At 36.1% G+C, this 24451-nt stretch overlaps 1 long non-coding RNA gene across 1 annotated transcript; it reads left to right on the top strand.

The window, feature by feature from the left end:
* LOC121328347 lies at positions 1-21466 on the top strand. Its single transcript, XR_005951672.1, has 4 exons — positions 1-705; positions 13508-13725; positions 19140-19383; positions 21308-21466. It is a non-coding gene; the product is annotated as an uncharacterized LOC121328347 (long non-coding RNA).
* The last annotated feature ends 2985 nt before the right edge of the window (positions 21467-24451 follow it).

Raw genomic sequence — 24451 nt, 5'->3', positions numbered from 1 at the left:
TGCTATGGCACTCAGCTTTTTATTAACAACAACAAATAAAAGATTTAAACAAAATACTTGTCACGCTGGTGACTAAATAAAATCAAGCTGAAGGTAATTTCATCCTTTTGATTGCAGACGGGTGCGGTATTGAAAGCTCTTTCTGCACCTATTCTCCTATGATTGCAGATTGCAGATTACTGTTTAGCGAGAGAGGAGAGAGGACTGGAGCCAACAAGATGTAGACAAAAACAAGGCACAGGGTTAGTGAGTCAGGTCGACTCAGTCCAGGGTGATAAGTATGTTTTTAGAAACAATAGGATTTTTTTTGTTTGCAATTGGACAGAGCAGGCAGGCGTTTATTGAAACAAAGTGTTTCTAGTTCGAGCTATTGGGGAGAATGATGCATGTTTGTTAGTGAACTGAATGTGAAATAGATGAGCACCTGCTGGGACTGACGAAGAGAAAGTTTGTAGGCTGACTCCAGGCTGACTACATCAGCTCCAGAAAATACCTCGGCAATAGTATACGGGCGGCATCAGGCAAGGCAGAGCTGGCGATCCTAGGCGAGGCAGAGCTAGTGATCCCTGGCTACCCCAGGCGACAGCGAGCAGGCAGCCCCAGGCGCTGCAGGCAGTGTGGGACAGGCAACCCCAGGCGGTGAAGGACAGGGCAGGAGCGGTCCAGCCATAGGTGACGGCAGCAGCAGACCCTCATAAAGCGACGGTAAGTGCAGACCCTCAGGAGGTGATGGCAGGAGGGGAGCCCCTGGCCAATAAGGTGACAGCAGGAGTTCCACTTCTACCCCTGGTGATGGAATCAGGGCCAGTTGTGGTGCTGGGGTTGGCCACTCTGGCAGTGGCTGCAGCAGTGTTGGCCCTCTTCGCGGCTGCTGCGGCCAGGCTGTTTTCTCCCGTGCTCCCCTCAGCACCCTATGTAATGGCCAGGTCCTTCCTCTTGTGGTGACGGTTGGAGCTGCAGGCAGTCTCCCTCTGGCGGTGAAGGTGGGAGCTGCAGGTAATTGTCCCATGGTGGTGGAGGTGGTTGCTGCAAGTGGTCTCCCTCTTGTAGTGGAGGTGGGAGCTGCTGGCAATCTTCCTCTGCTGGTGAAGGTGGAAACAGCAGGCAATCTTCCTCTGCTGGTGGATACTGGTGCGGTTCTCCCTCTCGCGCTGGAGACAGCGGGGCTTCTGCCTGTTGCACTGGGAACTGGTGCTCCTTTTCTTCCACTTCCTGGAGGTGGGGGCAGTTGACTTCAGAGTGGCTCCACTCCACGCAGGCAGGGCATAGGTTCAAGGCCTCAAGAGCGCTGTGGTAAGCCTCCCAGCTGCCCTCTGGTCGTCCCTCTTCCTCCTCTCCAAGGTGGAGGCAGTTCATGACTCTCCCCCTCACCGCAGCAAGGGCACTAACAGAATGATATTGATAAGAATGGCAAGTAAATGTTCCAGTACAATTCGATTCTCCAGGGCTGAAATGTAATGCTCCATACACTTGGGTGGATGAACGGACAACGGAACTATACAGCTTTTCGCCGTCATATATATCCATTATTATTATTATTATTATTATTATTATTATTATTATTATTATTATTCAATTAATATAAATATTGAAAAGGTAGATATATTTTTTCCTTCAGCAAAATCTGCCTCCCACGTTGTATAGATTGGCCAGTTCTATCCAATTCATGCCATTGCCCAATCCAAACTTTCTTCTAAAGTTAGAGGTGGCAAGACTCAATGCTAGGTAGTTAGAGTTTGCAAATTGTTTTGCAATTTTATCTCATTGTCTATTGGATAGAAATTCTGGAACTTTCCAGTACTGAATATGTACAGTATGTTCTAATACAGATAAATGAAAATAGCACCTAATTCTAAACCATACTGATCCTCATTCTTATAATTACTGTATATGCATGAGGTAGTCTGTGTCAATCAGTAATAATAATAAAGATAATGTAGACTATTTTTAACAAAATGTGTCATGTATTAGTAATACTATTTGAGGTTATTTGTTTACACTGGGTATTACACATACTTTAAATAGGTGTGGTGGGAAGGATTTGAATGGAATTTTATTTTCTGACAACAAAGTTCTGCTGACTTGCATATAAAACAAAATTGTACACACCATACAGATTATTAGTACTACACGTTTGCAGAAAGTTATCCACAGTAATTTTGCAAAGTTTTCCCATATATATATATCTATATATATATATATATATATATATATATATATATATATATATATATATATATATATATATATATGTGTGTGTGTGTGTGTGTGTGCACACCACACCACACACATATGTAATATATATATATCTATATATATATATATATATATATATAATATATATATATATATATATAATTTATGCATGTAACCTGGTTTGCCACAGTTTGCTTAATTTCATTAATGAAGACTTTTGTCTGATTTTACTTAAGTCTGACTGTCCTTCTGTATGATTTGACTTGGGATGAAGCTAAATTGAGACGAGCTAGTTTTTGACGACAATTAGTATTTACATGTACACTGTGACACTGTTAAAGAGCACAGAAGAAAGAACAGAGCCCATACACGGATTGCGGGTACAAGCACAGAGAACATTTACTTTATTGGTGAAATACTTCACACCATACTGTACGTTGCCTAGTTTAACAGTTCCATTCTGTAACACACATCACAGAGCCAGACACCTTTATTATTTAGCCTGCTTGTTAACCCACATTATAGGATACATCTAAGGCATGTCTGCACAGCTTTCTGCTCTTCACATAACTGAGAGATATTCTACAACCCAGGAGGCGGCAATGGAGAACCATACATATGTAAAATATAGGTTAGACTGGGTAAAATGAGTCTGTGGGTTTTTTTTTCAATCACAATAACCACAGAGAAAGAGACTGAACACCTAAATAAATACAAGTACTACTCTACCGTGGCAACGTACTCCCTGATGTTTTCATTCCATCTTTAATTCATAATTCATTTCATTCAATGGCAATCGCAGTAAAAAAAAAAACAACCAAAAAAAATGTACTTGTAATTTCAATGGCCTTTTTATAGATTGGAGTAATTTGAAATAAAATTACAAATATAACCATGTGTTTCATCACTCTTCGGTTTTACATTCTGTTGTTTCCTGGTAGAACATGTTTGGATGCATTGCTGTGATTGCTCAGTCCCCTTTGTGCTGCACAACATATTTGCAAAAAATCAGATACAATCCTTTTTTTTCGCATTGCTCCAGTGTCGACCCGGCGTCACCACTATTCTTGATTACTAATTTGATGAATACCATAGAGTTAAAAATCAAATCAGTCGACTAGCCACCACCAAAATATTAATAAATCACGTAATGATAATGTACAGCGCTCTATTTGTGAATGTACAGTTTCGTAACACTTTACTGTTAGTGCACTATATTTCAAGACAGTTTGTAATTTTTTGTAATTATCTATGTTCTAAAAAGTGATGGATATGTTAATTGATTGCAACCAAAACTGCCTACCATCCATCTGAAACAAGCTTCACAATTACTTCTCGCAAGGCGACTACCAGTTTCTGAGGGCAACTGTCACTTTTCTTTTCAACAAGTTTACCTTTCAGCGCTACACTACTTTACACTGTAGCAGGTATGGCCCTAGATTTACTCAAGCTTGCTGTTCGGTTCCTGCTAATCGACCCTAGGTCAGTATTAGTAAACTAACTGCCCTTCTTACTGTTAACAACAATGGCGTCCACAACCCCAAACCAAACCCATCTTTACTACACAACACACATGCTCACTCTAAATGACAGCTAAATATCCCCAAAACAATGACTCATTTCATAATTATCCAGATGGTATTCCTTCACTGACCAAGCCTAAGAACTTAGTCCCCTGTTGAGAACTAGCTACAGTTGTAACGGTAAACACTATCGGGGGTATGCTCCCCTGACAATCTACAATATATTAGGTTAGATTTCCTTAATTATTTTGTTAGCTCCTGTTTTATGTAAACAAAAACAAACAAGAAGGTTGGGAGTTGTGCAGCGCCTGAGATGCATTGTGAGAAAACAGATGAAGCCAAGTTTAAAAACAACATTGCGAGAGTAATGAGATCTGGACCTGTGTAGTTGTACAGAGAAAAGTGCAAGGGCTGGATTCTTCTTTTTTTTTAATTTAGAGTGGCTAATTATTTTTTTTTATACATATTTTCCCCCAATTTGGAATGTCCAACTCTGAATGTGTTCGGTATCTTTCCAGATCTCACAAACCTAAAGCCAGAATCACCTTTTCGCGGAGCAATCCATAGCACAGGTGGGTGGGCAGGGGGAACAAAGATCAGCCCTACTTTTTATCCACCCTGAATGTGTTCGGTATCTTTCCAGTAGGGTTCGCTGTTACCATGAGGAGTAATCTCTGCAGGTTTCCCATCCCCCACCTCGGGAGCGTCAAAGCCAATGTGACACCCCCTCGGGGTCCCCAGAAAAGTTCGGCCACTCGGGGATACCTGGATTCCTTTTCAACCAATGAAAACATCGCTTTGCTAGGCCATTTTATGTTACTACGTCGTGTGTAGGGTGTTTCTTATTGTGTAAGAGATCTAATCTCGTGCGGTTTGGGCAAGAGGACCGCAAAGAGAAGATGCCTACACAAATTGGGCGAAATTATTTCTCTTATACAGTAAGAGACACCCTACGCCTGACATCATCATTTATTTAATCACACAAATGAAGATTGTACTCAGGAATAGCTTTTAAAAGAAAAATATTTGTATTTGTCAAACATAACTTTTATTGTATATTGTGACACTGCTGGCCTGAAAGAATCTTTCTCATTGTTGTCAAACTTCAGAAGTGTCTCTTTTGCCCACGAGTAGTTTTCCCATGCTGGCTTGACCATGTTCATGAAACAAATGATCGGAAAGTGAAGTTTTTCACTTTGCATATGTGACCTGAACCATCTTTGTTGTACTTGTTCTGTTGATCTTCATGACAAAGTCTGCAATAATGATTTTTATATATTTTTGTACAGTAGGGAATCCAACAAAACAGTTAATGATTGTTCAGATCAGTAACCTCAATCTTTAGTTTTAGTCACCCTTCAAACATATTGATATCATAATAATAATAATATGCATGTGCAATGATGGAACAAGGCTTTCTATAGTCTTAACCACCCCAGAAAAAAAGACTACTTTAGCTATCTATAAAGAGATAAACTACATTTGGCTTAAATGTGACTAAATTTGCATTTAGTATTTGCAATCAGAAACCAACTTTACCTTTTAGAGTTAGTTAAACATAGACGCAGAGTTAGAGTTAGGGTTAGGGTTACAGTTAGGGTTAGAGTTATATGGTGCAAAAATATTGACGCATTAAGGCCCAGATTTATAAAATGATTGTTCATGTTTTACGACCATAAAACGGGTTCTGCGTTCTTGAATGGAATTTATAAAACACATGCAATGGCATAAAAAGAAGCACCTAAGAGGTCTCCCCATAGTGGTTTCTAGAGTATAGGCATTATTATAAGAAGGGTGGAGGAGATTAAGAAAAGATGGAGCGATATTCCAAGGAGCACTAAAGAAAATATATGTAATATGTATTACAATCATCCTCCACCATTATTTTAGTAATGCCTACAGAATGTATTTTGTGTAATATGGCATTCTGGTATTTAACAATACTGGTTCAGGCAGTATCGTTAAATTTGACATGGAAAGAAAAAGGTAAAAAAAAAACAAAAGTACAGAGGGACAGATGACGCCGTTAGTTTGTAGCTAGAGCAAGTACAGTTTTTTGACCATACAGTATATACCATACAGATATGCTTTAAAATCATACATAGAGTAAGAAATACAGACAAACATAAAAAATAGGAGAGATGTAACTGTATAAGACTTTAAGAAGATACAAGTCATAGTTAAACTGAAGACTTTATATGCAGCTGTACTGTTGCTGAACATATTGCTGCACAACAATGGAAGGATTATCCACCCGTTTGACTGCCATGGATGTAAGTAAATCAAACTTATTGTTTCTGAAGTTTGTTTCTGAAGTTTGAAAAGTCTATATGCCTGGAATTATTCTATACGAAATAAGAAGTTGAACTAATATGCGGTCTGTTTTTCTCCTTTATAAATTTGGGCCTAAGTGTATTGTAACTGTGCATAATAGTATTGCAATTATGTGTAAGTAAACATGTATTTATATATCTATTGTAACAGAAAGGAAAAACTGTAAACGCAGTTCTGTAATTACAATTATATTTAGTAGCTGATTTTTAATAGCAAATCAGTCGTGTCCTTTTTTATTTATAATTCTATTTTGCTAATTTGGGTTAAAACAGTAAGAAAAAATAAACATTACTTCTTCATAATTTGTATCTTCACAGAGAATAATTCATAAGACTGTAATAAAAAAAAAAAAAAAAAAAAACATGTAACCTGTCTTTGTAATAATATAATACCTGGTTTCACTGAACACTATGCTGTTTAATGATGAACCAATTTATTTCCAATTTATAATAGAAAATGTCATCATAGTAGTGCTAACAAAACAGTGTTCATTAATATAAATCACAAAATTATTTAACTACTCTGATGAAACAAACAAACAAAACTGTTGTCTTTCAAGTAGTTGCAAAGCTTCAGTTACAGTTTGCTTGGGCTCCGCTTTTTAAAATTTATTACAGCAAAAAAACAGCAATGTTTTTCTTTGTAGAAGCAGAAAATCCTTTGGTAGTACTAGGTAAAGCAATAATGTTGATAGCATAATAATATGTGTTCTGTATGTGTAATGATGGAACAAGGCTTTCTTTAGACTGCATCTGACTTAAATGTGATTACATTTGCATTTTGTATTTGCAGTCAGCATCCAACTTTACCTTCCTACTTAACACTTATATTTAAGACGGTATTTGTTTAACTTTTGTAGCAACACAGGCAGGCACGGCATCAATAGGTACAGTTTCTCAGTCATCTGTGCCCTTTTACACTGTACTTCTGACAACAGCTCAAACATGCTGGTAAATGTGTAACGAGTATACACCCATCTACACATCAAGGGAGGCCGCCTTTAATTACACATTTCAGAGTTTCACCTGGGGAGCTTTGAAATTCCAACACCTCTGTAAGGCAACATAAACAAAAGAATTGTGGAGGTAAAACACAGTTCATCTTGATACAAGCTGAGCTGACTACTCTTCTAAACAGAAGTATTCAGTATAACATGCATTTAGGAAACCAAAATGTCTTTGGAAATGAACATGATCCCAGCATGCTGTTAAATTCGTGAAAGAAAGAAAGGTTGCCACAGCCAGTGTCAGGTTTCCTCCGTATTGTTTGTTTTATTTTTACAGGACTACAGACAGGCTGGAAGACTTTACAGAAAGACACATCTGTTTTCCCTTTGGGCATCTTTCATAAAAAAAAGAAGAATGAGCAGGTTTAGATTTTCTCTGCAATCCCAATACACTTTGGGTAATGAAAATCTATCTAAAAAAACCTCCTTTATTACCCGGAGCTCAGAAACTGCAATGCTTTGACGTCAGTGCAGGGTTGTGGTTTTCAGAGGTGACATGACCAGACTGTCAATTCATTCCTTTTATCCAGTGAAATTGTTTGTTGTTCGATGTAGGCATGCTGCTATTGTCTTCTGAGAACACATTCCCAGGCCTTTTAATATTTAATTCATAAACAGACCCAATGAATTCATGCAAACGTAAATCCTATGAATGAATATTGCTTTTCACCAACAACAAATTCAAGATTTATAAAGGTCACTAAATATGAATTATATCAAATTGCAGCATTGTTTTGGACACATATCCTAGAATAATATACTCTGAAAATATCATTCTACTACTGCAAATTCTTACTGCTTTTTTTGTGAGGAGATATGTGGTGTATTTAATGGGTCGGTTACTGAGTAAAAATGAGTACTGGTGTTATCACTGGTAGCCAGACCAAAATACATTATTTCTTTGTCTTGGATTTGGCTTTGTGGTTGAAATACATTCAGTCGAATTACATGTTTTTAGGTGTAATCCATAAATTGTGTTTTGGTTAGCCTCACTAGAACTATAAAAATACATACACTCCAGGTAATGGCTATAGGATTATGTGTGAAGTAATGATTGGGTGTTAAGTCAAGGTTTGCTGAGCTGAATGATATAACACTGATATTAAAGTATATATACAATTGTAATTATGGGTATATTCTAAGCCTTTTTATTAATTGAACCTGCAGTGTAATTTTTTTTTTTAATATTAATATATTATATTAGAGAGTGAAATTAATTTCCCATTAGGATTAGATGTAGGGTTAAGGGTTAAGGGTTAGGGGGTACAATACTACATTTGTGTTATCAACCTAACAAGACATGACTCCAATTTATCAATTATTTTACTTCAGTGTGCGATTTGCTTTGTTTTTGTTAAAAAGCTGGTGAGAAACAAAATAATTCACTGGATTAAAGAGCTGCAATAAATAGAAGCTTTTGGGACACAATGCAATTTTTCTAATATTCTTTGAAAGTAAAAATCAAACCCTTTGAGTTCTTAAATTAATCGTCTTTGAACACTAACAGTTTTATTTTAAACATTATGCACATTGCATTTTTTGGGTAAAGACTTTGATCAATATGCTCTACTTATAATTGTCTTTTTAGACAATGATTAAATATTTGTTGAATCTTCTCCCAGTTCTATTGTATAATAGTGAAGGCCATTCATTGCACCACCATCGATGAAGTGCAAAACACAAAGACAGCCCATTTATGTGCATAACTGAACAGGGAAGAACACATGCAAGCAGAACATACAGACTGCCAACATTCTAATAGAGTCAAATTACAAACAAACATTTAAAAGCTATGTTCACAATGTAAAAACAATTATATTCCTTGCTTAGGCAAACACCTTAAAAAAGTAGGTGTGAAGCTAAAAATTACCAATTAAATTTTACTCGTCACCCATAGAAGCAAAATCATACTACCGGCTTGTAACTTTGCTCACACATGGAGGAGGGGCTGTACTCTGTACACCATTATTGTCCTAAGTAATGTCTGGATCTAGGTCACCTCTGGAAACATGAAAAATGTGTTATTTCAAATTGTCACAGAGTTCATTATTCACAGATTGATGTGCACGCTGTGAATAATCAACCTGAGTGGCAACCCTTGTTAAGATATATATAAAAAAGCTCAATATTACAGTGACCATCCATGATCTGGAGCCAGAGCTGAAAAAACCCAGCTCTGGCTCCAGGAGCTCTGCAGTCAAAGGCTACTGGAGGGTTCACCACCAATATTAAACCTTTCTTGTGGTTTTCTGGCTATCTGTTCTTTATCATTTGTACAGCGGTTTCAACGCTATGCTTTGGTACGAGAGGTCCTGGGTTTGCACCCGCCCTCCGTCTGTGTGTGGATTGCCCCGCCCTGTGTGATGCGTTAACTGAGATCATTACAATACCAAAAAGGGCTTCTCGCAGCTCTAAAAAAGCACACCTCAATCCTGCCATGAACTCCCATTGTCATTGAGTCCTCAGTCTCTCTTAAAGCTATTATTAGTTTGTCAAATTATATGTTGTTTTTCTGATGTGGAGTAATATCCTCTTGAAACTACCATAAGACCACCTGACTCATTTTCTTTGTAATCTGAACTGGAGTTGAACCTAGGCCTTCTGTGCCACCTATCTCCCTAAATGTCTCTTCTCATAAAAAAAAAGAATATTAACACATTGGGATTCTCTCTGAAGAAAAGATATGTAACCAACTATCTCTTTATGCACTTCCCCCAGCTGCCAGGGACACAGAGATACAAAGGTTGCCTAGACACAGCATATGCAGTGTTTAAGATAAACACATACAGTAGTCAGTTTTTATAATAGAAAATAACTCTCTGTTGCCACATTTGAAGGCAGTTCATGCTAGCTGAATTGCTCTTTGAGCTGAGTAAGAAATGGTCAAAAGATGTCACTGTGATACAAAATCATAACAGTAAACGTTATCATTATTCCGTTTTACTGTAATCAGCCAATTTCAGTTTTCCACCTCAACTAACAATTGAAATTTGATTCAAAACATTATTGCACTGCTAATATATTGTATAAGGTGGTGTACTGGAGCCTTAATATCCTCAATGGTGCAACTAGATAAAGAGTCATAGTAAAAACGTAACATCAGCTCTGGAAATCTGTTGTTTTGATTTTTTCAGTAGGTGTGTGGGGAGCTTCACCAGCAGCACCTTTGTCATACAGCTATATACAAGAATATTAAAACTATATTGTGTCCAATTATAAAACTGCATCAGAAGTATTTTGCAATATGATAGGACTTCAAGATTAGGATTAGGATTTGTGGTAAAATTGTGTTTTATGGTTAGGATTAGCTGTGAAAAGAAAAGACATATGAACAGAAGTGTGGTACACAATTAGAAGACCCTTTTTTAGGCTTTCATGAATATAAATGGTCCACTAAATCACATGACATAGAGAGTCGTGCTGGCAATCAATCACATTAAGAATTGCTGGAAGGGTGAACTTAGTGTGGAAGAAATAAGGATGGGAGTAGGTAAGAAGGATGGCACAGTTGTTGGGTGATTTATTAATGCACAGCCAAGCTTTCAAGGGTCAGATTGTCAGAGTTAGAAAGAGAGCCAGGAATAACAGCATCATATATTTCCTACATTCTTCTCTTCCATAATCTACCAGCAGAATAATTGAATTTTCATGATGAATGGTTGTTTGTCTAATTTAGCAAGATTTCAACCTTTGCAGGACAGTGATAACAAAACCTACCTTTTGCAATACATCAGCTAAACAATATCTGAACTTTTTTTTTTTTTCACAAGAGCAGTTTTATTTACATATTCAAGCAATTTGAGCAGACATGTGAGTGGCTATTTCTGCTCACCCAAGAGGAGTAGTCTATGGCCCCTATTAAGCAATATAAGAAATAACATCCAGTAGATGGACTTTAGAGCCCTTACATTAACCTTGTAAATTGTTTCTGTCCAATTCAGGGCTTCTCAAACCCCATCCAGGGGACCCCCTGTGGCTGCTGGTTTTCATTCCACCTGAGCTCTCAATTGCTTAATGAAACCCTTAATTGAACTAATAATTTGCTTAAATAGACCTTTTTAATTGTTTTCAACTCTTAAACAGTTGCAGACTTCAAGTTACTTATAAAATGTAAAAGCTAACTTGAAATCTGCATCTGTTTAGGAGCTGAAAAGAGGTAAAATGGTCTACTTAAGCAAATTATTAGTTCAATGAAGGGTCTGGTTAAGTGATTGAGAGCTCAGTTGGAATGAAAACTAGGAGGCACAGGGGCTACCCAGGATCAGGTTTGAGAAGCCCCAGTCTAGTTACAGTATGTGTAATGGGTAGTGTGAGATTTTCCACCTATTCTGACCCCTGTCAAGAAGACGAGACAAGTTTAGACAAGTTTAAAATCTCTATATTTGCTCAAGCAAAAGAATGGCTATTTTGTGTGATGGTTAAGATTTGTTTGTGGTGTGTATGGTCATGGATTCACTCTGAACCTCTTCCACATTAATGCAACATTCACATTTGTATTTCTAAAGCCAGAGGTTTTGATAGATGGATGCCATTTGGGAAAGGAAAATAAACCTGTTGGACAAGGAGAAATACAATGTACATGTTATAAATCTGGTGAGTGACAGTACCCTTCAAAAAGTTTACCACGGTTTTTTTGCAGTTTTCCTATGCTTATACTATACTATTAATTTACTATAATTTATTCCTGAATGTTGGTTTGGCATTAGTTTATTAATAATCCCTTACTAGTTTCCAACAAAAGTCAGACTCTAAGACTCTGATATTTGTGTAAAGTGTGTAATAAATAAACAGGTGCAAATTATATTCTGGCCTAACCCTTGATTAACATGACCTATCATGTCACATGGTAGTGTGTTTTGTAACAATCAGTGTAATGTCGTACTAACAACAGTGTTACGTTAGTAACAACTGTTCTTGGTGGTTTTGAGTCAAGATGCTCCTTTTTATTGTAAAGAGGTTGACAAAGGTTAATACATCATCCCTGGTTCATCAACACGGTTAAAAACAGTTGCTGTTACTCAAATGAATGGTTAGCGTAGCAGGTCAAATATCCAGTAATACTAAAAACAGTGGGGCAAGTGTGACATTTCGGTGACAACGAGTTTCCTGCAGCTCACAAATACTTCTGACAACAGGCCAAGTGTCTTAAATATATATTTTTAGTCTGTACGTGACTGCAATAAAGGAAGTCATGTTGTGTTTTTGTTTGCAACCTTTTTTTAAACTTGGAAAGCTAGCTTTTCTTTAATGCAATTTGCATTTAAATGCTCCCAAAAGACATTTACGTCCCTTCCGAAGGTGTCCCTGTGGGACAGTGACATTTACACATATTATTAATAGCAGATTCCACAACTGTTTAATTTTGCATGTTTATAACATCACACAGCTTTGAGGCTTTTTTAAAAAAATTATGTTGAAGTAAAACAAAATAAAAACAGGTTGCAATTGCCAAATGCATTTTAATTTCTGTGAAGTTGAGCATGCTATTAGATTCATTAACATACATATATTGAATAAACTTCAGACATTACACAACCTAGTGACAAGACATCAGTATGTTTTGGCCAAGAACAAGCATGCAGTTTGTCAGGAGATCAAATTATTAAACAATCATTCGGCAATAACAAATCTGGGGGCAGAATTGAGAACCGAAAGAAGATGTTAATGGCAAGATATTTAACACATTCTACACACAGTAAGACTTCTAGTACAGAAAACAGTTATTTACAAATGTAATTGGAGTTGCTGATTGCACTCTTTAATAAGTAAGGACAGTGCAATATATTAAACATAGCTACCCTTTTATTCTAAACGACCTCATTGTGCACAAGCAGGTGTAGTATAGGTATGCTATGAATAGAACAATGTCATGCAATGTAGCTATGTTTCCTGATTCTGCTCATTTTAACCTTTACCCTGCTGTCCATTTCTACAGCAGATTCGAGTGATAATTACAATTCCCATGCCTGCAGTAACATTCTCATACAGCTTTCTAGCATTTACTCTGAATATTTCACCAATAACCTATATGACCTTTCATTCTGCAAAAATACAATAGACAGCAAGCAATGTTCAGCAGTACCCACCTGTGAAATCATGACTCCCCTCACAAACTCTAAAACATTGAATAAGTGGCAATAAAATTATGCTTTGATCATTTAACCTCACATTGTATTCACATTTCACTTCTCCACTTTCTAACTGTCTGGGCTTATGTCACAAGTGACCAAAAATAATATATTACACATGGTTTTTATGGTTATAATTAGTACGTTTTTTTTTTTATATAATAGTTGTTTACTGTTTTATTGTATTTTATGACACTATTTATTGTTATTTATATTGTACATGTGTGTTTTTTAACTGTTATATTAATTAACCAAAGGGAGACTCAAATAGCTAGCTTAAGTGTGTGTGCTGTTATTTTGTTTTAATTGTTTTTTCACAGGCCTGGAACGATGGCCAGGTGCATGTTATCAGACACCATTGATTATTCCCACCATAAAACTGAAAGTTCAGGAAGCAAGAGGAGGCGAGGGAAGCACTGGAAGGGACCAGGCGGCCATTTTGTTTGTGGAGAAGCAAGTATAGGATCCTGGACCAAGGAAACAGAAAAGACTGCTGCGCAGTACTAAATAAATCCAAGTATTCACTACATCAAGGAAGGTTTGTAAAAGAGAATGATACAACAGAAGAATAATTTTGAGATTGTCTGTTGTTTATATATGATCCTTCAGTGAACAAAGTTGTTGGTACAGTAGTTGTGGTTTATAATTATTCAGTTATGATTTGAAAGTCTAGTACAGAAATTGCAGTTTATCTTGGATAAAATATTAACGGTATTTAAGAGTCAAAGTAATACTGCTAAATTGGGTTTCGTTCCCCAAAACTCATTGAGACAGGAAGTGATGTAGGTGACATGAGGCAATTGAGCTTTTTAACGAGAAATGGAGAAATGCATTCATCAACGCATCAACGTCAGAGCATTAATGGATTGATTTAATTGACACATTTTGTTTGAAAATCACTTGCTACAAAAGCTCTCATTACTATACCACAAGTCCGATACAATAACACTGTTTTTTGAAAATCCTGCCTTGTAAGCCATGAAAGAATCGTTATTCTGATAAGAGTGTAATTTAATCTTTTTGTTCCAGCCAGCCACAACAATTATGAAAAATGAATTCTAAAACAAATATAAAGGCCAAGGGACAAATATAAAAAAAGAGCTGTTCAACAAAGTTGATAACAATGACCAGTATTCAAAAAGGGGCCAATGCTGCACCTTACTGATTAAATGTTGTGCTAAACTTTGGGACACCAGCACATCCTCCCTGAGAACTTGACACCTTGAATGTTCCGCTGGAAGTATTGGACGTGCTGCTCCATTGCAAGTCCTCGCTGATTGATTGTGTCTGTCAGCAGTGACCTGGGTGTTGGCAGCTTTTCACAGCATTGTTCCCTATTCTTCAACGCTGCTTTCTGAGGAGGAATTCCTGCCTCACAATTTTCCCATTGCTTAACATCAACTCAGTGATTGACCTGCCAGGAAATCCTTCTCTTCCTGAAGCTTTCCCCAAGTATAAAACTTGCAGCAACAACCTGCTGTTTTGCTTTGCTATGCAAAAAAGAAAGAAAGAAAAAAAAACATTAGAAAAAGATTCTAAACTATAAAAGTAAGTCAAGGAAATTCTGGCCAGTTTCAAAATAAATACATAAAGGGAATTATTTTAGAATCCCTACCTTTACGGCTATTTATTTAAATGTATTCTGCTTATTCTTAGTTATCCAGATTCCTCATCATCAAGAAGAATACGGCAGTGCATGTGTCCACTGTATTCCAAGAACATTGCACTATAAATACTTATTTTGCAGTTTGAGGGCCATAGTTTTTGATACCGTTGTAAAATTATTATTGTATTGTATTTTCTGTATAGGCCATCAAACGAAAAGTAAAGTGGTGTTAGACAACATAGGGTTAAAGGTTATCTAAAAAAGAGTTGCAATAGTTTTGCATTTGGCATTTGGACTGGGGAAAAGCGTGACTTATTTATAACAAACATCAATAAAAATAAGACAAAGGCTTCGGAACGGATGCTAGTCACACAATTCTCCATTCAAGTTAGCACTGCAATGCAATTTGATTTGCATAACTGGCGCATTGTCAATGTTTTATTACAGTCAGAACTCATAAAGGCTAATTATTAAATACAGACTTTCTAAAAGCCTAAGAAAGGTTTTTAAGCTTATAATTAGTTTACATGACAAATAAGTATAATACCAATGGTTTAGGATTAATTAAAAAGGGATGTTTATTTTGCATAAAAAAGATAAAACCCATTTCAGTTAATATTATAAAGCTGTATTGTAGGTTTAGGACACCTAATGCAGTATGTGTACACTATTTTAGTACATTTGTTATTTTAGACAACATTTACCTGACTGGAGTTATGTAAATCTAATAAGCATCAGCCCTTTCAGTCAACAATTTCCCTATGGATTTTTTTTTTATCTTGTTTAATTTTCTAAGTTATGCAGAGATGATCCTTTAAAGCACTTTTAGGTGATTCATAGTGCCCATAAAGCACTATGAATCCTTTTTGGTAAAGCACTGTGCTCTGTTCCAGGACTACTATACTCAAGTTCAGAGTCAGGTGCGGCATGAGACAATTTCAGGCATTCTCTTTTGAATGAGAAATTGAACTGATGTCTTGTTTACTTTTTGCCAAAGAGAAAAAACAATGTGTGGGATTCATTGCAAACTAGAAAAAATATGGAATTATACAGTACTGGTTTCCGAAATGTAAAGTTTAGGTTTTGAAGTGAAACATTTTATTTGTGTCCAATTATAAGTAAAAGCATGTTTTTAAACACACTGTAAATTAGCTTTTAGAAAGTAACACATTTTTTTTTTTTAGAAAATATATATATATTTTTTTTTAGAAAATAAATAAATACAGTACAAAGTTTATTAATACTATTGCAATGTCATTATCCCATATGAAAATGTTTTTTTGGCATATAGCAATAGGCAGACAATTACTGCCAGCTCCTTCAATAATCAATAAGACGCACATGTAATATCTTATGGGTCCCATGCTCACAGTCTGCTGATTATCTGGCTGGCAGCCATTGAGGCTGCACAATTAAGCATTGTAAACCTGGGCATATGATTTTTATGACACACTTGAGCACTAGATACAGAATGCACTACTGTAGAGGAAGACTGTGTGATAAAAATACACACATGATCTGCAGAGAAGAATGAGAAAATGGCCCGTAGATAATTCTGTTAATTATACTATTTAATTGCCATCAATTGTAGCTGATTTTGCGACATCCATTTTATTTATATCTTAAATGGCAATTGCTGTGCTCTAGACTTTACTCTACAAATGTTATTATTTGTCCTTCATCACGAAAATGAATGCTGGGTCTACACCTGGCTTTGAGCTTGCTTGGACAAGTTGACTTTTACAGGAAGAACATGTAGGTACGTAGGCAACTAAAAGGATTATCTTATCAAGCCCAAAGCTTGTTAACGGCAAACGGAGGTAAATCTTAGTATTGGATCAACAGACCCCATAACTAATCAAAATGATGGCAAGCATCATACAACAAGTATGAGATAAGTAAACAAACAACAATGAATGTGTCATTTGAAGCTGTTTATTTGTAATGCACCATATTGAGTACTAAAAAGTAAAATAAGCCTCAAAAATACTAAATTGCTGTTGATAATTGTGCTTTATCAGCACCTGTACAGCTTTTTTCTTTTTTTTAAACAAAAGCATTTAGTGCAGTTTCTTTGCACGAAAGGACTGAAATCCTTTTAATTCCCTTCCTGGACATCTGTCCATGAACAGAGTTTACTCCATGGGAAAATAAGCTACTGTTATAGATTGCTGTAAAAAGGCCTAAAGGAACAGGGTGGCACAGTGTCAGCTGAAAGACATGACAGGAAACAACTAAAGAGTGACTGAAATGTGATCTCTGCCCTTCTCACGAGAGACGCAGACCAAACCAAAATCAAATTATATGATGCTAGCTTTTATAAACAATACGAAAAGGGGATGCATTCTGTGGACTAGTTTCAGGAGTCTATGGAAGAGTGGGCAAACAATACTGCAAATAAAAATGTATTTGTTTAGTCATTTGTGGTGCCTTTGATACAGCAGAACTTGGCAACTGAGGTACAGTATTACTATGTAGCCTGGTTTGAAGAGTCCCAACTGTAAATTAAATGGAAATCCATATTATTATATTAAAGAACGCATGTCTGGGATGCAATTTGCACCAACCTCTGCAGGCTGTGTCTGGTAACAGTGCCTAGCTGCAGTATACATACCCTGTATTACTAAGGGGCAGAGGGCAATTGATCGTAGTGGTCCCCTGACAAATTCTTCTGCAAAAGTTATACAAGAAGTAACCTCTTGTTTCGAATATATCTGCAAATGTTGCTTTCCAGTCTTCATTGTGGTGAAAGATTTAACAATGGAAATTTTACAATCAGGCATACTGTACTATGGAGAATTGGTTTTAAGCAATTTAATGCAAACTAAAATAAAATAGAAAAACTATACCAGTATCCTTAAAACTGAAACCTATGTCATCACGATTGAATAAGCCTGTTTTCCAGTGACAAACGTGTTCGTGTGTTAATATAGCAGCACTGAAAAAAAAAAAAGCTCATACTGTATTCACACTTCCAATGCATAAATCCCACAGCACACACAATTATTGCTAATTGGAGGGAACTATGATTTAGTATAGTATTTCAGAAAACAGTATTCTTTTCAAATGGAGTGCACTACTGTTGGTGTAAGTGATTCGAATTCTTCATATTTTGTACGTTCAGCTATGTTAGATGTCATTTGGCAACAGTGTTAAAATCAAACTCTGCCAGCTAATCATCTGGAAAAAATAAATAAAGACATACGCATTAAATAATTAATCAGCTCCTGTGACAAAGCATGTCAAAAACCTCTGGTATACCCATTAACTTTAAGATGGGCTTTCCTTTTCATATTAACAGCTTATCTTAAAAGAAAACACTGTATGAAAAATCAAGTAAGCCACGACCTGATGGGTGGAGACTAAGGGCGAGAACAGTTCAAACCATCATGTGTTTGGTATTTAACTTCCTATAACCCTGGTGAGGGAAGATCACACCCATCCCTTACATTCCTCTCAGACAAGTTGTGTCAAGGTAAGGTGAGAAAAGAAGTTGACACACAGGGGCAATGCCTGTCCTGCAGGATATGGCAAAACCATTTAAACACCGTCCCATCTTGGAGGATACAGGCAGGTTTGCTGTTTTAGACCAGCTGCAGGAACAATGATTCATGATGCTTGTAAATGTAAAGAATAAGCTCCAGGGGGAGGAAAAGCAATATAGAGTAGCTTAGAGTAGATACAAAGAAAAGCATCAAACATTTTCTTTAGACATAAAATCAGTTTGTACAATTACCACTTACAATGTATAGCATTACGAGTAGGATATGTCATGTTTCTCTATATCACACGCCAGCTATAATACAGTATGTTACATCACTACAATGAATACCAGTACTGGTATAACATAAAATAAAAGCAACATTTGATGGTAATTATTTTTTTTAGATTTAACTGTTAGATTTCTTAATTATATAAACATACATACATATATGTTTAATATTTCTAGCAACATGCATTTCTTTAGGTGTTTAACTTCGTAGTTTTTTAAATTGGGCTGATGAGTCAATGATTTTGAAATTTCAAAATATTGGTCTGGCAACAGATAAAAGGTCTTTCATGAGCAAATTGAGGTGTATGTTTATTATAATGTATCCAAGGGCGAATGGTTGTTTCTTTATTAAACTAAACATTTATCATTTCATGACTAAGTTTCTTCAGCATAAAGAAGGTTGTACTTTCTGTGGATGGTAATTGAAATGAAGGTTGTCAGTGGATGTTGAGCTGCTGAACCTTGCAGGATAACAACTCAGATTATCACTTGAGCTCACTGGTCTCCTGGCTAGTCCGCTGTATGTCAGTGTGTAAAAAACAGTTTATTCATATTTTGTCCTCCTAACCCACAGGAAACCCCAGCGAAGATCAGCAACTTGGTACAGCCAGGATACTCTCCTGACAGTGCTGCACACCATGCTGTCACACCCATATCAGATGAGCCCCTCGTGGGCACAGTACTGCACACCATGCTGTCACACCCATATCAGATGAGCCCCTCGTGGGCACAGTACTGCACACCATGCTGTCACACCCATATCAGATGAGCCCCTCGTGGGCACAGTGCTGCACACCATGCGGTCACACCCATATCAGGTGAGCCCCTTGTGGACACAACCAGTTGGAATTTCCTTATCCAATATTGCTAATAGGGGAAAATAAATAATAATCCCCAAAATTTATATCATTGCATATTTTGTGTTTATTTGTATGCCTTGTTTGTTTTGCCTTATGAATTTTTATCTTCAATTCAGTTCAAGTTATTTGCAGAATAAAGTGAGTAATGGGTGTTACAAGAATGTTTTGTATGAAATAAACAGTTGCAACTTTTAGTCTAAATACCTCACTTAAAAACCATAGTCTAGCAAAACAGTGTAGATGAACTTGAGGGGCTTCATTTTGCATTCATCCTATAAAAGATAGGGCCTCAACCCTCATGAATTATTAAAATTTTTTTTTTTTTGATGATTCATGAATAAGGAGAGCGACTGCGTGGTTCAATATTGCAGTGATTTTTTAAAATTCATTTATTGGTATTAGAACATTTTGAAATTATTATGAATGACTTACATTGTATTGCTATTTTATCAGTATTTGAACATTCAGGATGTATAATGCTCTAAATTGTAGTGCTATATTCCAGAATTTTTAATGTAAAAGCTATATACCTATCATTGGGTCTATCTATCAGTACTGGAAGCTTCCAGAAACATGCAGAATTCTTTAAGCTATGATCTTGGTTGGTGGTCTATGTAGTTCAGAAACAGGACAGCAGGGGATGCAGTGAAGGGAACCAGATTGTTGTAAAAGATCTCTATGCCTCTGTGGACACTGGGAATTGCCTGTACTCTCAGATTTAAAGGTGCAGAAGTTGATTTTATTTTGTATTTTAAACAAGTTAATACTTTGCTTCAAACTCATTATATTTTTCCATTTGAATGTACTTAGTTTTCAGTTGCATATCAAATTCTCTAAATTTTGGTTCATACAGCAAAGTTGAGCCTAATGTTTTTCACTTGAGGGAAGTAGAAATATGCAATGCAAAGGCACAATTTTGGTAGTTTGAATAATTTATTAAACACACACATTCTCCTCCAATATGAAGGTAAATTCGAAATTGTGGTTAGCATCTCAATGCTTTTAACTTGGAAGAATGCAACTTTCTCACAGTCAATTTTGGTTACTTGTCAGTGAAAGTGTGCATGGCCATTAATGCCTTGGCATGATGGAGCACATTCCCACACACGCACATTTGCTGTGGTGTTAGAAGTGATGAATTGGTGAGTGACTTCATTATATTTCATAATGTTCTCACTAAAAGAATATCATTTTTCTAAAGTCTGCATGAAAGTTTTTCTATTTGCCTTGTAGCTGGTTGACTTGCCTTGGTCAAGTGAAATCAAGTTGACAGCTTACAAATGGATGTAGACTGAAATAATGAGACTGAGATTTCTTTTGGGATCCCTACGGCAATTGGCCTACTCCGCAGATGCCTCCCATAAATCTTGAGTGACTTTGAAGTGCTTACCAGCTACCAAATGCCTACAGTCAAAGATGTCACATTATATTTAATTAATTAAAGAAATTACTGTATTGGCAACATGTTTATATCTTTAGCACGCAGGTAAAAGCAGTGCATGTATCTGTATGTTAGCATTGCTATTAATTCTTAATAAAAACATTACCTGTTTCAACTTAAAAAAAATAAAAAAAATAATAATCTTAGATATGGTTTGTCATTTTTCAGAACATCTGGTTCTGGGTTACTTTGCCTGTCAGGGGCTGCTCAAATGATGTAATGTTATCCCAACATTGGTTCTTTTGTCTACCTAGGCTGTCTGGGGTAGATTCTTGTTAATGCTTAAGAGATTCATCAAACAAACGTCTATGAACATTGTCATGTCTGATATCATGCCTAGCTTTAATTGTAGATTCCCAAAACTCCTATAACTGTCTGTGAAGAGCTCCAATAGTTTGAACATACAGTACCTCAATAATTGTGTCTCCTATCTTCAAACAGGCACAGGAGTGCATTTCCATTCCAGTAATATGTGCTATCCTGCTGCACCAATGAATCAAAGGAAGAAGTGCCACTTATCCTGTGATACCCTGTGATACCCTAAGAGGCACACCCAATAATTCCGAGCAGTTTCGGTTAAATAAAGAAATAGATCTGAAAGCTGTGTATGGGTAAGTTAAATACTACTACTAATAATAATAATAATAATAATAATAATAATAATAATAATAATAGTTTATTTGACATTGACAGGTTTTAGAGATGTATTACAAATGGTTATTGTTTGAAATTACTAGCATATAAATGCATAGTTAAACACGCACTTGATGAAAACTCTAATAAACATTCTGACTTCCTTTATCAAAGACTTTGCAGCTTTAATTGGCGTGTTTACTCACTGTGTTTTCCTTTAAATTCCAATGATCTGATATCTATAACCACACGAAAGTATCAACAAGAATGAGTTTGACGAGCTCTAACCCTGTACTCCTATGTGCAGATGTCATCTGCAGGAGATGGTATTTTGTGGGAGTCCTTCCTATACAAATGTCTTTGGTTCAGCACCAATGGAGCTTGATTAATATATTTGCCAATGTACCTGATAGAAATGTATGCGCATCTGAACCATGCAGAGATAATAGATTTTTACATGGCACGAAAATAAATGTATCCTACTGTGTAGTTGGATCTGCTTCTCCTGTCAGGAAAAGAATACATGGAAAACAGATCCTGGTTGACAATTGTTATTATTTTGAAGTTATATTGCACGCTGTGTTTAAAATTGACAACCGCATGTGTTTAGTTTCCAAGATTTACGCTTGCCACTTGACAAATGTTGCAATTTTGAGACTAGTGCTGTTGCAAGCTGACACAGAGACATTAATTCATGCTTTTGAGAACTCATGGGTGATTCTTGCTTGACTTGGATGCTTTATTAATTGACAAACAGATAAATAAATAAATAAATAAATAAATAAATAAATACATTTTAAAAAACCACACAGAAGTCAAGATACTTATCAACACCAAATCAAACCATCATACTGCTCCAGTCATTGCAATAGTTATCAATTTTTGGTTACCAATCAACATCAAAATTCCAGTCCTGGTATTGGTCCTCTATTATAAATTCAAACCATACATTTAATGTACAATGCTCCTCCTATTTTTCATGATTATGTATCTGCAATATGTATGTCATAGACATTGGAGTCTCTAGAAACATTATAACCCCCTGCATTATGCACAGTAAGACCATCGACCCATTATTGGGTCTATAAGTTCTTGTTGATGGTGATCTGTCTCAAGTGTTGCAAAATAGTTTAACATGTAGCTGATATTTTTATGGATATGCGAGTAGTGAGGATATTGTATTAGTGTATACCTTGTTTAAGGAAATTACAAATGACTCACTTTTTTAAAATGGCACAGTCCATTTCTGAAACCCACTCTTTTGTATTGCAATGTACTGGCTATAGTTTGCTTCTACATTCACTGTATACATGTGAGAATAATGAATGTTAACGCCGACTCTCCCTCATTTAATAGAAATATTAATTGTCATTAAAACAGTCATAAGGCACAACTGAAGCAAATATAATTGGATTTGCAGTAGTTTGGAAAGATAAAAGAAGCAGTAGGCATACAGTAAGCTCTCATATTAACTTAACGTTATTCACCAGGGTCTATGTAGTTAAATGAAATGCATTTGACTTAATCTAGAATAAAAGGCCTATGCTATTAATAGTTGTTCACAGACCGCCTTCACTTTGTTGATAATGTCATGGGAATTGCTGTATACCTTTCTATTGCTCTTGTTCTATGATGTCTCTCCAGCAGTGCCCTGGGGAGGAGGGTGGAGTGAATGCCAGTGCGTAAAGAATTTTCTGAGAAAATCCCACAGCCGGCATTGATTCAACAGGTGTGGACTGTGAGAAAGAATCGGGTCTATTACTCCCTAAACCATGAGCATTAGTGCAATACACCGTAACCACGTGATGTCAACAGTGCAGAAATTGTGGTGAATTTGAGAAAATTACAATTCTTGGGTTGGAGAATACTTTTAGCCAACAGCTTTTTTCTGCTCGAAATGATCACCCGAGTAGAAGTGGAAGCACTTTTGTTGGCTCACTTCACAGCACAGGGTTTGCACAATATTGAGTTGTTAGAATTTAATCCCTGTGAGGGCATGATAACATAAAGAGTTTTATATTGAATCATAATTGTGGGAAATCACATATTTTTAAAAGATGGTGGTATCCTAAACATGTGTCCCAAAAAATCTGAATGTGCTCATCATAATCTCTCGATGCGTCTATTCCAACAGGAATGGTGTGTTATTTAATCACATAATACATTTTGCAAAATGAATATTCTTTGTTAGTCACTGTTAGTTAGTTTAATTTTGGGATACATGCCTTGGTAACTGCAGGGGAAAAGGATTTGACAATGAAGACTTGGTTCAACATTACTGCAGATTTTTAATTACCAGTTCTTTGCCAGCAGCTTGCACATCATAAATGAAACTAACCAGTCCAGCTTTTTTTGGTTGGCTGCCCAGTGAAACTGCAGTTGTTGTTTTTGTTAGACACAAGGTTAAAAGATTTCAAGAATAGAATGCCAGCAGACAGCATCTAAAAGCTTATGACATATGACCAACTTATGGTCTTATTATTAGAATATATATAAACAGGTTTGAGTTTAGAAAAAAAAATACAACTATACTGTACTTGTCAATTGTATTTGTGATAGAATAGACATTATTTGCTCATTAATAACAACATTTAATCCCTTTAATAAGAGTTCTTGCGATTCACAAGGCCATTAACAAAATTGTTCCGTTTACTTACTGATAAAATATGAAAACGATCTTCAGATTCATATCAAGACAAATATCTCATTTAGATGACTTTATGATTCACATGCTGTTATATGATTTGTTATGGTACACTATTAAGACAATAGAGGGCCTTATTTTAGAGATGGTTTTATTGTTTCATATCTAGGTCTCTTTAGGAGAACAATGATACCTTAGTAACCTAGAACAATCACAAGTCTCTTCATAAAAAATACTGCTACATAATAGATCTCTATCTGTGTTATTTTTTATTAGTTTTTTTAATCCCCTACATATTACTTACCCAG

This window comes from Polyodon spathula, chromosome 2 (assembly GCF_017654505.1).
Source record: "Polyodon spathula isolate WHYD16114869_AA chromosome 2, ASM1765450v1, whole genome shotgun sequence".
NCBI classification, from domain to species: domain Eukaryota; kingdom Metazoa; phylum Chordata; class Actinopteri; order Acipenseriformes; family Polyodontidae; genus Polyodon; species Polyodon spathula.
The sequence above is the reverse complement of the archived record's forward strand: the minus strand, read 5'-3'. Positions and strand labels throughout refer to the sequence as shown.